The sequence below is a fragment of the Ambystoma mexicanum genome, chromosome 4p (assembly GCF_040938575.1).
Source record: "Ambystoma mexicanum isolate Mex_15411 chromosome 4p, UKY_AmexF1_1, whole genome shotgun sequence".
In the NCBI taxonomy this organism is placed as follows: domain Eukaryota; kingdom Metazoa; phylum Chordata; class Amphibia; order Caudata; family Ambystomatidae; genus Ambystoma; species Ambystoma mexicanum.
Window position 1 is genome coordinate 726428946 of NC_090927.1, and position 15089 is coordinate 726444034.

Here is a 15089-nt window from a genome sequence, read left to right on the forward strand (position 1 = left end):
ATATATGGACTGGGCTTGTTTTATATATCGTTATTTTACAGGTTGCCCAGGTGGGGGGATCTCCACTCAGAGCTGTGTCCAGTAGCGAGGACCAGTCGTCTGCCTATTGTTTCATCCGTCTGCTTTCTCTCTTCTCTCTATTGCTGGTTTCATTGCTATTGATCCGTGTGACATTTTTCACAGCCTCGTTGAATGCACTCTAATCGAATATTAGTGGTACCACTTTAGAATTGTAGATATTTACCATTGTTGATTTTCCGGAGCACAAAGTGCATTATTGTGATAAGTGTACATAACCTTTGAATATTAATTATATAAAGACTGTGTTTTCAGTAATACAGTGTGTGGACATTCCTTTGTGGGGGCTTGGGGATACACTGTACTTAAGAACCAGCCCGCATCACCTCCTGAGAAGCTAGGCCTTGATTGCTCGTCCAACGTTACCATATCAGAGAATCTTGGCTGGGGTCCTCTGTGCCTTTCCTCTGCCATATAGAGAGCGGAAGTACAGACCCCCCACCTCGTCCTGACAAGCTTGGTGGCAGCGGTGGGATGCTTATGGTTTTAAGAATCAGTGTATAACCGTGCCACTTACAAAATATCTGCACTTTATTGAATTAAGGTTTAGGTGTGTTCCAAATAACTGCATTACAAGCAATGGAGACCATTGCGAATGGTAAATTGACTCGGATGAGCTTAGAGGCTCTCCAGAGTGCTTGTGAAGCCAGGGAGTTAGACTTTGTGGATAAGTCTAGGGCTGAGCTGATAGCTGCCCTGGTGGACTACCAGACTGATGGTGAAACTCTTGATGAAGGGGGGGATGCAACCAGTGAGGACTCTGCCCCTGGGGTTGTCGCTGAATCTGTTTCTGGGAATGCCGCCATTCCTGCTGCCTCTGTTCCGAACCCCAGCAATTCCATGGAACTTGAGTTATTAAGGATGAAGTTGGCCTTTGAATATCGCAAGTTGGAAATAGATGCTGAACTTAAGAAAGAGGAGTTGGCACAACAAGTGGAGCTCAAGAATAGAGATCTTGAACTCAAAAATAAGGATCTTGCGCTCAAAGATAAGGACACTGAATGTCAGAGAATCCAGTTAGAGAAAGCTCGAGTGGAGACTTCAGCTAAACCAATTGAGAGTGGCAGGTCCCCAGCCACCAAGTTTATGAAAGATTTGGTTGGTGTGTTTTTGGAGGGTTCAGATATCCTCCAATGGATTGAAGCGTTTGAAATGGCTTGTGCAATTCATGATGTGGATAAAAGAGATTGGGCTAAGTGTTTGTTAAGCAGAGTGCCTCAAACTGGATATGACTGTATTCTGAAACTGAGTGTGGAAGAAAGGGGTCAGTATGAGTGTATGAAGTCTGCTTTAATTGCCAAGTTTGGCAAGACACCTACCCAATATCTTAAAAGGTTCAGGGATTTTAAGAAACGAGAGAATGTGTCTTGGGTTGACTGGGTGAGTGCTGCGCACATGAACATGATGGGGTGGATTGATGGGTACAAGGTGAAAACGTTTGCTGAATTATCCCACCTGTTGTTTTTTGAGCATTTTTCTGAAGCCTGTTCGCCAGAGCTGCGTCAGTATGTTGCTGACCAGAACATTTTGGACCCCTTTAAGCTGGCTAGGTTGGCTGACAAGTGGGTCTCCCACCGGGTGTCCCCTAAGGACTCCAGTGGGAAGGACAAGGATAAAGAGAAGGGGGCCTCTCAGAAAGCTGAGGAGTCCCCCAAGCAGTCACAGTCGAATAAAACAAAACCTTCCTCTCCTAAGAACCAAAAATCTAGTGGGGATAAGTCCTCTGTGGGTGGGAATAAGAGTAGTGGTCCACCTGCTGCAAAGCAGGCTCCCAGTGGTTCCAGTACCGTACCTCGCACTCCTAGCACTTGTTGGGATTGTGGGGCTCTGGATCACCGAAGGGGTGACTCCAAGTGTAAAGGTAAGGCACTTGGAGTACAGGCTGTCAGCCTGACCTACCCTTACCCCGTGTCTGAGGTGGAGGCCACCGTCCTCCCCTCCTCTACCGGAATCACATTTGGTGCTCCAGTAGAGATTTCCTTAGTGTCCCTTGGGGCCTGGGACCAGTACGCAGAAGTACTGGCGACTATCCCGCAGAACACCCGTAGGTTTTTGAGAAGTGTCCTCTTGAATGGCCAGCCTTCTACTGGTTTGAGAGACACTGGGGCAAGCATGACAGTGGTGGACAGGACCCTGCTCAAGCCAGAGGACTATGTAAGTGCTCCTCTGAGAACCACCAGGTTAGCTGGTGGGCCTCCCAAATTATCGCCTGTAGCCTTAGTCACACTCATGATTGGAGACAAGACAGCAAAGCTTCCTGTCCTGGTTCAGGACAATGTCCCTGCTAACATTCTGTTAGGTAATGATCTAGTAGAGTTGGGGTTGATCTCGGATGGTCTTCCCATGACTGCTGCTGCGGTCACTAGGTCACAGGTGACACCGGGTCTGGCTGTGAGTCAGGTACCCGAGCCAAAGGCGAGGCCTAAGGCACGAAGAAGGAAGACCAAGAAGGCCACCTCTGTGGGGGGAACACCTTCTCTTCCTGCTGTTCCGACAGCACCCATTGGGATCCATGCTCCGGACGGGCTGGGTCCAGTGGAAAACCCGGACTCAACTCCTGTGGGAGAAGAGACAGAAGACTCTCCTGTGGGAGAGGTTCTCAACCCGGAGGATCATCCCGACCTTCAATGCTTGTTAGCTGAAGGGGGACCCTCCCGGGCGGACTTCTGTAAAGGGCAGAGAGAGTGTCCCTCTCTCGAGGGTCTGCGGACGCAGGCCCTGTCCCAGGCACAAGGTGAAGTGCCTAGGACATTCAAGATTTATTGGGAGGGTGAGCTCCTTGTTAGTGAGCCCACTAAGCCTGAACCTGGTGCCCTCAAGAGGTTGGTGGTACCCCAGGTTTACAGGCCCTTCCTACTGCAGTTGGCGCATGAGGTGCCCTTGGCTGGTCATCTTGGTACCAAGAAGACTAAGCAGAGGCTCTCTGCCCACTTCTACTGGCCTCGGATGGGAGTGGAAGTGGAGTCCCACTGCCGGACCTGCCCCACTTGTCAGTTATCTGGCAAAACTGGAGGCAGGGTCATTGCCCCACTGCAGCCATTGCCAGTGGTCGGCACACCGTTTGAGAGGGTGGGCATCGACATTGTCGGTCCCCTGGACCCTCCCACTTCAGGTGGACATCGGTTCATCCTGGTCTTGGTTGATCATGCCACCAGGTACCCTGAGGCTATACCCCTTCGGACGATTACTGCCAAGGTGGTGGCCCGGGCTCTCCTGGGCATTTTTACCCGTGTTGGATTCCCCAAGGAAGTTGTCTCCGACCGAGGATCCAACTTCATGTCGAGTTACATGAAGACCATGTGGAAAGAGTGCGGGGTAACCTACAAGTTCTCCACCTCTTACCACCCCCAGACCAATGGTCTGGTTGAGAGATTTAACAAAACTCTCAAGGGCATGCTAGGTGCTTTGGAAGAGCCCCTACGGAGGAAATGGGATCTCCTCCTGCCATGCCTGCTGTTTGCTTACAGGGAGGTACCTCAAGAGGGTGTTGGTTTCAGCCCCTTTGAGTTACTCTTTGGACATCCCGTGAGGGGGCCCCTCGCCTTGATCCGAGAAGGCTTGGAAGCCACACCTCACGGTCCCGCCAAGCAAGTGGGGGACTATGTGTTAGGCCTCAGACGGAGGATGACACAGATGATGGGTCAGGCAACAGCAAATCTCAAGGCCAGCCAGGAATTGAATAAGTACTGGCATGACCTTAAAGCGTCGCAAGTGGATTGGACTCCGGGACAGGAAATCCTCGTGATGGAGCCTACCAAGCCTAGGGCTTTGGCAGACAAGTGGACTGGACCCTTCAGGATCATCTCCAAGATGGGCGAAGTCAATTATCTGGTTGACATGGGAGCCTCTGGGGTAGCCCCCCAGGTATTCCATGTCAACAGGCTCAAGCCTTTCCACAGGCGAGCAGAGGTCTCATGTCTCTTGCTAGCTTCAGGGCAAGAAGAGGATGAGAGTGAGCCCCTTCCTGATTTGCTGCATAGCAACCCTCAGGACGGCTCAGTGGAGGGAGTACAGCTCTCTCCCAATTTGACAACAGAGCAGCAGAGGGCCTGCAGGGCTTTGCTCCAGCAGTATGCCTCTCTGTTTTCACTGACACCGGGCCTTACACCGTGGTGTAAGCACGAAATTGACACTGGTGACAGTGTACCTGTCAAAAGCAGGTGCTACCGTATGTCAGATACCGTTAAGAACCACATCCAGGCTGAGGTCGCCAAGATGTTGGATCTGGGTGTAATTGAACCCTCAACCAGTCCCTGGTCCAGTCCAGTGGTCCTTGTCCCCAAGGCAAGTTCCCAGGCGGGTACCAAAGATTGGAGGTTCTGTGTGGACTACCGAGGAGTCAATGCCGTCACCAAAACTGACGCGCACCCATTGCCCAGGGCTGATGAGCTCGTGGACACCATAGGTGCTGCCAAGTTTGTGAGCACCTTTGACCTCACCTCAGGCTATTGGCAAATAGCTCTGACGGACCATGCCAAGGAAAAGACGGCATTCTCCACACCAGAGGGACTCTACCAGTTTAGGGTCATGCCTTTTGGGTTGAAGAATGCCCCTGCCACTTTCCAGAGGTTGGTCAATCATGCGCTCAGTGGGCTGGAGGCCTTTTGTGTGGCCTATCTAGACGACATTGCCGTCTACAGTTCCACCTGGGAAGCGCATTTGACACACCTGGATAAAGTGTTGCAGGCCTTGAAAAGGGCTAACCTCACTATCAAGGCTACCAAGTGCCAGGTAGCTCAGGGGAAAGTTACCTATCTTGGTCATGAGGTAGGAGGGGGTCAAATCCAGCCTCTTTCCAGTAAGGTACAGGACGTACAGGACTGGGAGACTCCCACTACTCAAACCCAGGTGAGAGCCTTTTTGGGCCTCACTGGGTATTATCGCAATTTCATGGCGGACTATGGGACCATAGCCGCACCACTGACAGCTCTGACTTCACCCAAACAGCCTAGGAAGGTTAATTGGACTGAAGACTGTCAGAGGGCCTTTGATGGCTTGAAAGAAAGTCTGTGCAGGGCACCCGTGTTGTGTGCACCTGACTACAGCCGACCCTTTATCGTCCAGACGGATGCCTGCGACACCGGAATTGGAGCTGTCTTGTCCCAGTTAGATGACAAAGGGAGAGAACATCCTATCATATTCATCAGTAGACAACTCAAGGGTAGAGAACTTAGGTGGGCTACTGTTGAAAAGGAATGTTTTAGTATAGTTTGGAGCCTTAGGCGTTTTAGGCCCTACCTTACGGGGTCCACCTTCAAGGTCCAAACAGATCATAAGCCCCTGAAATGGCTTATGCAGATGAAGGGTGAAAATCCGAAACTGCTCAGGTGGTCCATTAGCCTGCAAGGGCTAGACTTCACCATAGAGCACAGACCAGGGAAGAGTCACGATAATGCAGATGGCCTTTCCAGAAGGTATGTTGACCGTCTGGATGAGGGTGTCTATCCCGTGGGAGATTAGGCACCCTAACCTCAGTCTGGGGGGGGCGACTGTGATGCTGGAAATGCATCGGAGGGACAGGGCCTCCGTATCCTTGTCCTTTTTCTGTTCTTATCGTGTGTTCTGTCGTGTTTTCCGCGCAGAAGTCCATGCGGGACTCCTGGCGGTGCAGCTCTCTCTTTTGGTTTGGTGAACAGACCCATGGGATACCCTTATGGCACCCATGGGTAGGGGTGCAACCCTGTGCCCCTAGTGTATGTTTTTGGGCACCCGTGGGTGGCCCACAGAGCCGGGTATGGGCTGGTGGCAGCTACATGCTGAATTTGACAGGTGCGCTGGGTATCCGCCATTTTAGGGTACCCCGGCCCTGCCATTGGAATCAGTTGATTCCTGATAGGAAACAAGATGGCCCCGGTGGCCTCTTGCTTTCTATCGCCTGATACCTTGTTTTCCCAAAGTCCTGGGAAGCCCTGACTCTGTCCCTTCCCCCTGACTGGCTGTTGGGTGGAAGTTCCGTATATGGTGTTGTTGTGAAGGCCCAGCTAGACTTACTGGAGCCTTCCCGCTGACTGTATGTTGTGGGTACCGCCTGTGGGTGGGACCTGGGTGAATGGGGAGTGTGACCAATATGCACTCCGTGTTGTGGCTGTCTGGTTTCTGCCATGAGAGACAAAGACTGAGACAGCCCTGCCCGAAACTGGACTGAATGCAGTATGTAGAGTTGAATGGCTGAGTACTTGTCTCAATCCACATTCCTTGTTGTGAGTGTCTGAGCGGGAGAAGAGTGGCCTGAATGCCCTGCGTGCCTGATTGGCTGACCGACTGCATGAATGCCCTTCTGTACGATTGGCTGCTGAGTGTGTGCCAGCAGTGTGGATGAGAGACCAAATAGTATATCTGGGGACCTCTCACCACTGGAAATTGTTCAGAAGCTGAAGTCCACTACGACGAGTAACTGGAGTAACTGACGCTTGACCTTGAGGCCCTGCTGGAGGAGAAGGATTGCCGTGGCTCTCCTTCACGATCTAAAGGCGGCTGTGTCTCCAAGGACTGACCCAGAGAGGACCTGGTAAGGCGCCCTCTTCCCGAGCTACGAGGGACCATCGTGCACAGCTGACCTTTGCCAACGCTCCCTGGTAGACAGACCTACGACAGGCTGCCGACCCGATACGGGGACTGCTGAGGAATCCCAAAGCGAAGCACCCGGACTGTTGTCCGCCACTGTCGACGACCGCCGTCGCCGACCGGAGCCGCCGTGCTCCCGTTTGCCTAAGAACTTCAACTTGATCAACGGACGCTCTCGTCTGCATCGCCGTGCCGTCTCCTGTGGGAGAAGGCCTGACCGTCGACGCGCCGAGGAGTATCCACCGGTGGGTTTCCCGCCACCCAAAGACCGCAGAGACGCCGACGACTCGACGCCCTTGCTGGGCCACAGTTCTTCTTCATCTCTTTGCGGTCCAGAACTATCGTCACCGAGGTGCCCCGCACGCCTCTTCCTTGCAGGACGCCAACGCTCTGTCGTCGACGAGCACCGCTCGGATCAAAGCCTGCTGCCTCATCGACGTCGTTCTACCCGGTTCACGGTCGGACGTTCGGCGCCCCGTGTCTCCCGCTTGAAAGGGGCGACATTCAAGAAGGGCCGCCGATTCCCCGACACCGAACCCCGAGTCCGCGACGCCTCTCGACGATCCGTGGCTCCTGCCTTAAAGGGAGTCACTCCAGAAGGATCGGTCGACGCCTCGCCGACGAACTCTACTCCACCAGGTACATTGGGGGGGTAAAACATTGTGGGAGAGAACGAGACTCTTGAACAATATATGGACTGGGCTTGTTTTATATATCGTTATTTTACAGGTTGCCCAGGTGGGGGGATCTCCACTCAGAGCTGTGTCCAGTAGCGAGGACCAGTCGTCTGCCTATTGTTTCATCCGTCTGCTTTCTCTCTTCTCTCTATTGCTGGTTTCATTTCTATTGATCCGTGTGACATTTTTCACAGCCTCGTTGAATGCACTCTAATCGAATATTAGTGGTACCACTTTAGAATTGTAGATATTTACCATTGTTGATTTTCCGGAGCACAAAGTGCATTATTGTGATAAGTGTACATAACCTTTGAATATTAATTATATAAAGACTGTGTTTTCAGTAATACAGTGTGTGGACATTCCTTTGTGGGGGCTTGGGGATACACTGTACTTAAGAACCAGCCCGCATCACCTCCTGAGAAGCTAGGCCTTGATTGCTCGTCCAACGTTACCATATCAGAGAATCTTGGCTGGGGTCCTCTGTGCCTTTCCTCTGCCATATAGAGAGCGGAAGTACAGACCCCCCACCTCGTCCTGACAGTCTTGTGGCAGCTGAAAGCGTTCAGGTAAGGGTCTGTCTTTTGTAACACTGTCCGGTAAATGATGCCAAGGTTTAACTCGCTGCTTTCTCTTTTTTTGCAGGTGCAGCATAGGAAGATTTGGCGTGCTGGTGGATAATAACTCCTGCGGTAAAATCAGGTAAGCATATGGTGGCAAGAGATTGTCCTTGTTTGTTTCCTTGACTCACCTTGTTGTTTTCTTGTCCCCCTTAGGTGCTGGAATGCGGCAACCAGGTGATGGAGACAGCACCGGATCGTAGAGATGCTGCGAGGAACGGTGAGTATGGCGCGGCACTGCTGCTGGCGATGCGACACGTTTTAAATGAAGTCTGTTTCTGGTTCGAAGATGCGCTTTATCCGAAATCAGGTAAGAAATCCAGTAAAGTTCTTGTTCTAACCTTTCTTCTTCTTCCCCTTCTTTCTAGGCGCTCTGGACTCGAGGCGGGCGTGGCAGGATGCTGGATGCTGACTGCAGACACGGTGAGCGTTACGCTGCTGGATGCAGAATAACGCGAAGCATGTGCTGCTCTTCGGGCGTGGTTTAAATAGCCTTCAAAGTAGTCCCAGGTAAGTATTCCTCCACAGCCACACCCGAGTAACAAAATAGTCCCTAAGATAAAATAGTCCCTTCAAGCCTCACATGGGCTTGGATACTTGGATCCCTTGCAGCATGGTCTGCATCAGGTAAGTTGTAACATATGAGCCTGGCGCCTATGGCGCCAGGACTGATGTCCCATATGAGCCTGGCGCCATAGGCGCCAGGACTGTACCCAGATAGCCCCTAACAGGGGTTGCTGGGTTTGCTCCAGGTAACATGATGCCTGCTTCCGGGGTTGATGGACTTTGTCTGCATGCCCGGTGGTAGGCATCATGACACAGTCTCCCTTGAGCCATCTGCTGCTGCCTGCCTGCCTGCTGCCACCGTGCCCTGCCATTTGGTGCCTGCATATCTGCCATCTCCAGGGGTCCAGTTGCTGTGACCACCCCTGCTGGAACAGAGGACTCCCGACTGGTATTCCATTGCTCCACAGCCCAGCTCCAGGACCCAGTTGCCCACCCACACCTTCCTCGGGGGTTGCCATGTCCGACACAACACCATCTGGCACCAGTGGCAACCCCCCAGCTGAGAGGCAGAGGGCTGCCAGCTTCACTTCCAATGAAGTTGGCATCCTGTTGGAGCAAGTCCTGGGGCATTATGATGCCCTCTTCACACCAACGTGCGCCGACAAAGAAGGATGGATGAGGATCTGGACGGACATAGTGGGTGCCATCAACGTGGAGGGGATGGCACCCCACGACATCAAGCACGTCCAGAAGCGCTGGGAAGACTACAAGTCCAGGACCCTCAAGAAGTCCGGTGCCGCTTAGACGCAGCGGATGCAGTGGGGCGCAGCGGCCAGTTTACCAACCAGCAGATGAGGGTTCTGGAGCACATTTGCCCAGTGCTTCACCACCAGATCCTCAGGATGCAGGCCCGTCTGGAGTCGAGCAGTAAGTGGCCATGCATTGCTGTGTGAAACAGGGCATGTTGCAGTGTGCTGGTAGTTAGCTATTAGCCTATATGTGTGACATGGGCCATGTATGGATGTGTGTGTGCAGGGACATGATTGTGCTGCATGTGAGACCAGTCAGGCGTGAACCACAGGGATGGTGTATGTGTTACAATGCAAGATGCGGAGCAGCATGCAGAATGCACACATGTGACACATGTCCGTGACGATGTTCTGATTCACTGATGCAGCCTAGTCGTCCTTGTATCCACTGTGTCAGGGGTGTGCGAGGCCAGATGCATGAAACTACGGTGATGTGTGTGCATGTGATCAGTATGACCCATGATGCATGTGAGTTTCAAACCACCATTGTATGTTTGAACAGTTCCTTGGACATGTATGCAAATGTTCTTTGCATGCGCCATGCCTGTTTCTACATGTGTGTTGCCTGCACTGACCCATGTGTTGTTGAGGGACATGATGGAAGTGACGTTTGACAGTGCCACTCATATGCTATTGCTTCCTGTCTAGGGGACTATTCTACAGTACCCTGATGCTTGTGTTTTATGTCTTCCTCTACACAGCGGCGAGTGAAGAAGAGGGCGGAGACGGCACTGTGGAGCAAAGCGGCGGGGATGCCTCCACCGGACAGCGACGCAAGGCCCAGTCACCCTCCCAGGAATTACCATCATCCGGGAGCGAGGGGACTGGTGCCGCGTCTGCCACTACGGCTGCAGCGGAAGGGGTGGGTGAACCCCCACAGGGACTTGCGACGGCGGAAGACGGTGTGGAGCCATCCAGGTTGGTGGTTTGCACAGAGGAGGAGGAGGAGGCCGCTACTGAGCCGCACATGGGGTCTGGTGGGGGTGGTACCACTGGTGCAAGTGGTGCAGTCCAGGGGCAGGGGCAGGAGGAAGCACAGGTCACCGTGGAGGGGCCTGTGCATGTCACTGTCCCTGACACTGTGACTGCACCACCATGCACCAGCAGGGATGCCCCATCCCAGGCCCGTCCGCAGGTAGGGGGCGGTCCACTTCATCTGGCACTCCTCTACCTGCGGACGAAGGACCGTATGGAGACCGTCCTGATTGGTGTCGCGTTGCACACGCGTGACATTTGTGATGACGTGCATGCTTCCTGGGGGGAGCATGCAGGTCATCACAAAGAGCTGCGTGCCAACGTGGTCCAGTTGGGAGGGGCCATGGTCGGGGGTTTACTACATGTGTCGGGCACTCTGACGGCCCTCTCCTCCTCTGTGCAGACTATGCGCCCGTCATTTCTCCATGCCGTCTTCCGGCCCAGATGCCACCAGGGACCCCTGTGGACCTGCCCTGACCAACACAGCCAGCTCGGTGGAGATCCCATCCCTGCCACAGTTGGGAGTCGGAGGTCCAGCAGGGGTGGACACCCCAGCAACTGGACCCCAGCAGATGGAGGATGTGTCGGCATCATCGGGCAGGGCACGTGCACGACGGATGCTGTCGTGCTGGCAGAGGCAGTTGCGTCGGAGGCAGCGACAGGCTAAACATTGGAGGCATCATGGCTCGGGGCCATCGACATCAGAGGAGGACCCTGGAATGGGAGTGTCTTCCGTGTGGCAGCGGTTGGGCCAGCGGATAGATGCGGAGCAGCGGCAGGCGGAGGAGGCACGGCACACTATGGTCAGGGCGGAGAACTCCATGCGCAGGGCATTGAGGCGGCCTGAATGCCTCGAGGCAACTCGCAGGGAGTTGGAACAGGCCATGACTGCATCCCTGCGAGACATCGAGGACAGGGAAGAGGCCCTCCTCCGGAACATCGACGTAGAGTTCGATGATTCCCTGGCCCGGAACATGAGTTGGGGCCTGCTGGCAGGTGCCCGTCAATGCTGGGTGGCTGGGGGTGCAGGGGGACATGAGTCGGGGCCTGCTGGCAGGTGCCCGTCAATGCTGGGTGGCTGGGGGTGCAGGGGGACATGAGTCGGGGCCTGCTGGCAGGTGCCCATCGATGCTGGGTGGCTGGGGATGCAGGTGACATGAGTCGGGGCCTGCTGGCAGGTGCCCGTCGATGCTGGGTGGCTGGGGGTGCAGGGGGACATGAGTTGGGGCCTGCTGGCAGGTGCCCGTCGATGCTGGGTGGCTGGGGGTGCAGGGGGACATGAGTCGGGGCCTGCTGACAGGTGCCCGTCAATGCTGGGTGGCTGGGGGTGCAGGGAGACATGAGTCGGGGCCTGCTGGCAGGTGCCCGTCGATGCTGGGTGGCTGGGGGTGCAGGGGGACATGAGTCGGGGCCTGCTGGCAGGTGCCTGTCGATGCTGGGTGGCTGGGGGTGCAGGGGACATGAGTTGGGGCCTGCTGGCAGGTGCCCGTCGATGCTGGGTGGCTGGGGGTGCAGGGGGACATGAGTCGGGGCCTGCTGACAGGTGCCCGTCAATGCTGGGTGGCTGGGGGTGCAGGAGGACATGAGTTGGGGCCTGCTGGCAGGTGCCCGTCGATGCTGGGTGGCTGGGGGTGCAGGGGGACATGAGTCGGGGCCTGCTGACAGGTGCCCGTCAATGCTGGGTGGCTGGGGGTGCAGGGAGACATGAGTCGGGGCCTGCTGGCAGGTGCCCGTCAATGCTGGGTGGCTGGGGGTGCAGGGGGACATGAGTCGGGGCCTGCTGGCAGGTGCCTGTCGATGCTGGGTGGCTGGGGGTGCAGGGGACATGAGTTGGGGCCTGCTGGCAGGTGCCCGTCGATGCTGGGTGGCTGGGGGTGCAGGGGGACATGAGTCGGGGCCTGCTGACAGGTGCCCGTCAATGCTGGGTGGCTGGGGGTGCAGGAGGACATGAGTTGGGGCTGCTGGCAGGTGCCTGTCAATGCTGAGTGGCTGGGGCGCAGGGGGACATGAGTCGGGGCCTGCTGGCAGGTGCCCACAAATGCTGGGTGGCTGGGGGTGCAGGGGGACATGAGTCGGGGGCCTACTGGCAGGTACCCGTCATTGCTGGGAGGGACATGTGTTGGGGCTCACAAGTGCATGGTGCCATGTGGGCTGCCTGCGGGGCATGCCCAGGATGGATGGGCTGCCTGCGGGGCATGGCCAGGCTGGATGGGCTGCCTGCAGGGCATGGCCAGGGGTGTAGGGTAGTCCCCTGTGGTGTGGGCTGCCTGCAGGGCCTGAGGAGGGGGGAGAGGCACACCCGGGAGGACCCACACTGCCAAATTGCATGTAAACATACACATACCCCCCCAAGGCCTATCGCCTGTGAAACTTCCCGCGTACCCCACAAATACATGTACCACGCTCGCCCAAGGGCTATCGCGTTCGAAACTCCCTGCACCCCTCAGAATACACGTACTCCTCACGCGCTAGCGAAAACACGTGTAAAAGTTCCCACGCACCGCCGAAATACACAATACCACGCTCGCCCAAGGCCTATCGCGTGTGAAACTTCCCACTTTCCCCACAAATACACGTACCACACTCGCCCAAGGCTTATCGGTGTGAAACTTCCTGCGTTCCCCACAAATACATGTACCACGCTCGCCCAAGGCCTATCGCGTGTGAAACTTCCCGAGTACCCCACAAATACATGTACCACGCTCGTCCAAGGGCTACCCGTGTGAAACTCCCCGCGCACCTCTCAGAATACACGTACCCTTCACGTGCTAGCGAAAACGCATGTAAAAGTTCCCGCGCACCCCTGAAATACACGTACCCCCCTCCCCAGGGTCTATCGTGTGTGAAACTTCCTGCGTTCCCCACAAATACACGTACCACGCTCGCCCAAGGGCTATCGCATGTGAAAGTTCCCGCGCACCCCCAAAATTCCCAGCCCATCCACCCTGGCCATGCCCCACAGGCAGCCCACACCACAGGGGGGAGTTTTTCCACACAATTTACCTGGCGCGTGAGGGGTATGTGTGTTCTGAGGGGTGCGCAGGGAGTTTTACACCCGATTTTGCTAGCGCAAGAGGGGTACGTGTATTCTGAGGGGTGCGCAGGGAGTTTTACACGTGATTTCGCTAGCGCGAGAGGGGTACGTGTATTCTGATGGGTGCGCAGGGAGTTTTATACGCGTTTTTGTGGTTGAGGGGCTGTATGCTGGTCCACTGGCCTTTGCGCCATGTACTGGATTTGTGCACTGTTCATGGCGCACGGGGCGTGGTTGGGGGCGTAACTGGCGCTGCTGCAGGGTCGCTGCGCCACTCTGCGCCACGGCTGGTTACGGATGTTAAAATCCATAAATACGCTGTGCGCTGAAATGGGTTTTGGTGCACGCGGCTGGCGCAGACTGCCGCACGCGCACACTGTGCACCAGCCGCGTGCGCCACTTGTGCACCGATTTCTATGAATTACCCACTTAGTGTGGACCTACTAGTACCTACTAGTAATGAAGCGTTTTGAATCCATTTTATCAATGCCACATTACCACTTACCTTTTAGATTATGTTACATCAAATGTTGGAATCTTCTGGCCCTTCTGTAATTAATTACCTAAGCAAAGTCTCACTGATAAAGCTTCTTTCTTGAGTTGAACAGACTTACCTCCATTAAGTTGAATAGGGAACAATAGGAGTTCTCCTGTCCTCTGCATAGTAGATAAACTACAGATTTTTTGCTGTATTGTCCACAGCTTGTCCTTGACCCTCGCTGGCTCTCTGGTGTTGATAGCATTTCACTGTATTTCCCTCCAGAATGGAGAAACACTAATTATTTGGTGGACGATTTATTTTTTAAAGTTCAGTGGAAGTCCCTCCACTATCATCTTGTTCCATAAGAGGTATAATAGTGTGTCCGTAAATTGAGTATTTTTGAAAAGAATTTCCCCTCAGTCTGGGTACCATTCAAACTGACATAATTGGCACTTTTTTAGTTTGACTGAGCTGTTGGTTTGGGTCCAGAGGACCTGGTTCACACAGTCTATCAAAGGCGAAAGCCCTCAAAATAAAATGTTCCCTAGTAAAACAGATGAACCCTGAGGAGCTGCGGCTATTACTGGATGGGTGAGTAAATGCCGCCCCATTTAATTTCCACTTCAGTAACCCCATCTACTAGAATCTATGTTCCTTCACAATAATGTAGTTCCCCAAGAAGAGGTTTGATGGTAATGCAATGATCTTCCTCTCTTCCTCGGTTCAAATGATCAAGTACATCTTAAGCGTTTGTGGTGGAGATGCTGAAGACCCGGAAGCCCAAGGCACAAAAGGTTGTGCACAAAAGTGTGTCATGCTGTGCGTTGGGCTTCCGGTGACATAGTATCTAGAATGCAAACGTTGAAGGAAGGAGACAGCCAGAGGCCAAAAACGCCAGCAGGTAATTGAGGGCGGGAGCGGAAGGATGGGGCAGAGGATGCCACATAGTGGTTGGCAGTTCGTGGGGGGACCCCCTGAAATGGAACAGGAGAGGGCAGGTTACAAAAGGATGCACTTGCGGAATGCAGCCTTTTGTGCTGAAATCTGCATGTACAGCCTTTTGTGCGCGGCCTGTAGACATGGAACCCCTCTCAAGACATCAAAGCCACCAGAGACCCTGTATCTATGAGACCCAATAGGTCTGCATCTCTGAACTTGGATGGGTGCCAAAAACCTTTCATCTTTTATCTCCAATTTACAGAGAAAGTGTGAATTAGTGGTTAATCATGAACATGATTTTATGGTGTTCAGGGTTTTATGAGCTTGACCTTGGCCCACTAGCGTCTGGGCATCTTCCTCAAGCTCATGTTCATGTGGGTTCATCAAGGACTTTGAAGGAATAAT